Raw genomic sequence first — 3021 nt, forward strand, 5'->3', positions numbered from 1 at the left:
CGCGCGGACTTGGAGGAGCGACGCGGGCGCTCACCTGGAGCCGCACGGCGCGTGCGCGGGGAGCCTGCGCGGCCCGGCCGCACGTGACCAACCCCCGCGCCCGACGTCACGCCCACGCCCCTCGGGCCACGCCCCCCGGGGGCGTTCCTCCGGGACCACCGATCTTTGGGGTTCAGGGGAAGCGGCGTGACTGGAGTGGGGAAACCTTCACCCACGCGACTTGGCCATTGCGGCTCGACCGCTTTGTGTGCCAGGTTGGGGTGGTGCTGGGGGGACGCCTGCCGCTCCCCGACCCCAGGACCCCCGCCGCTTCCTCCCCGGGCTCCCGGGCCTGCTCTGCCTCCACCCACCCCATCCCACGCCCCCCTCCGCCTCCGGAGCAAACCCCCTCCCACGCCCCCGCCAGCCGTTAAGCAGTTCAGGGGGTCCCCTCCCCCCCTGCTCTCCTCCTCCCCCACCACCACCGACTCATCGGGGTTCTCTCTGCCCCCACTCGGCTCCGGGGAAGGAACCTCGGAGAAGAAAGTTTCTCTCCGCGTCCCGCTGCCCACCCCACCCCCACGGGTGGCCCCCTCGCACCGAGCCGCCCCCCGGGGTGCCGGAGCCCAGAAGCCCCCCGAGCCCGGTTGGGGTTGCCGCGGGGGCAGCGGGCGGGGCGGCACGTGGAGGTGGCCCTAGGGGAAAGGGGGCACGTGGGGGCGCCAGCGCGGGCTGCGAACGCGGGGCCCTGACGTTGCAGGGGCGCGGGAGGGAGGCCGTGGAGGTCACCCCCAGCCGCCGGCCCAGTCCTCGGCTGGCCCTGCCGAGGGGTAGGTCGCCCGGCTGCGGCTCCCGGCTGGCGCTTCTCGAATCCGCTCTCACATCCTCCTTGGCTCCCCCACCCACCTCTCCCCCCTCCCCCGTCCCCCCCACTCGGTGGCCTACATTTGGGGTGTGCCAAGAAGGAAGGGCAGGGGAGAGGGAGGAGCCGCTGGAAACTTTAGCGGGGTCGCGCACCCCTCCCTTGTTGGGGGGGGCTGGGAAAGGACCGCGTGGGGAGGGGGCTTGCAGGGGTGGGGGTGTCCCTGCCCCAGTTGTTTTGTTTCGGGGTGGGGGGTTGCTTGTTGGTGCCCTGTGAAAGTTGAGCAGCATCTCTAAGACTTCTCCTGTCATTTGCTTGTTGCCTCCATCCTCTCCCTGGGGATGCCTGATTGCCCCGTGGGGAGTGCTGGGAGCGTCCCCAGGTTAGCAAGAGAGGGCTGATGGGAAGGGCCCCCCACAAACTCACCCTTGTCTCTGCGTGAGGAGGCGGGGGAGGGTCTTCTCCGAGTTGTTTGCCCTCTCCGAGGCCCCTCTCCTTATTTTTCTCCTTGCAACTCTCCTACGAGGTTTGCAAGCATCCTTTCCTGGGGTTGCCCTCTAAATTGGCCCAAGTCCTCACCTATATACACCACCCGGTGACTCTAGTTCAGTGTCTGCTCCTGTTCTTTGAACGTTTTCCCAAGGCTCCCTTGTCGCCCGGTGAACACGCTGCCCCTGAAAGTAGGGTCACTGACACAAGAATTTAGGGGGCGCATGCTTTCCTCTTCCTGGTGTTAAGTCTGAAGATTAACAGATACCGTAAGATGTGGTCAATGTGGTCTAGAAGCTCGGAGACGCAAGCTCCACCTGAAACTCTCAGTCCCTTAGATAAGGTTAGGTAGAGCACCTGCTTCCCACCTTCTATGATTTAGAGACTTTGTACGCGCTTCGGCGTTCTTAGGCTGTATTCTGCTGCCCCCCCACCCCACCCCGTTTGTTTACCTCAGTGCTAAAAAGTGTTTAGAAAGAAAATAGCTGCCTTTTACTTTTTTCACCACCTCCTGTGAATAACAAGTAGCTTCTATTTATATAGAATCCCATACTCAAGTCTTCTGGGTGCCTTTTCAGTTATGGCCAAAATGATCTTCAGTAACTATTCATAAGCATCATATTGCCGTGTTTTTAAGCTGCAATTTTCATTTTAGATAAACTTTGATATCCACTATTCTAAGTATAGCCACTTTTCGCTTAAATTTGGAAATGAGTACAAGATAATGAAAAAAATTAATTGGGCTGTCTTATTCTTCCTTTGGCATTTGAAGAAATGTGCAGTTTCCAGTCATTTTCCTGCTTGCTTCAAATTTGAACTGCCATGACTGACTTTGCAGACATTTGCATTCTAAACATACTAGACAGGAACAACTGGTTTTTATTTTTAAAGAAGACACGCTATATTTTTAATGACTGGTTTTGAGTTGGCCTGATTAGTGTCTAAACTGCTGTTCAGAAGCTCTTAGTCCCTTAATTACATTGGGAATTAAGCTATCTTAAATGTGTATAAAAGTCAAAAGAAAAATAAAACAATAGCTTAAAGTTAAATTGTAGTATTGTCGTAAATACTAAACCACTGAATTACTGAACTCCAACAGTGCTCAGTGGTTTGAGTGACCACGTTCTAAAAATACACTAGTCTCTTCTGGTTGCTCCTTATTTTTCAATTTTTCATCTTGAAAATGTTCACAGTAGGAGACTCACTCTTCACATACACAATTTTAAGATTAGCCAGTTAAAATGTATCATTAGCCACAGGGTCTCAAATATGAGAGATAGGGATGGTGTTTCTTGTTTTTGTTTTTTTAAGTGCAATAGAAAAGAAAGAACTTCCAATAGTTTCGACAAGCTACTCCTGATACCAGTGTCTTTTTTTCTCTATTTTGTTGCTACTGCTGTTGCTGTTTTGGGAACCTGCACAGGCCAACCTGAGGGCCTTGCTATGCCAGAGATCACACCCATGGCCTTGCACAGACATGTGTTCTGTCACCTGATCCACATCCCTGGTCCCATACCCCTGTGTTTTTAACAAAGATTAGTTACAGTTTGTATGCAGATTGTCAATTGGTCCAGATTTTTTTGAATTTCAATATTGGGACAGACCAGGCAGTTGAGGGAGATCAAGCAGTATGAGAGATTGAGTCCTCCTCCGGTTTGCAAAGCATGCATCCTAACCCATTGAGTTATCTC

Source organism: Sorex fumeus, unplaced genomic scaffold (assembly GCF_029834395.1).
Source record: "Sorex fumeus unplaced genomic scaffold, SorFum_2.1 ptg000063l, whole genome shotgun sequence".
Taxonomy (NCBI): Eukaryota; Metazoa; Chordata; class Mammalia; order Eulipotyphla; family Soricidae; genus Sorex; species Sorex fumeus.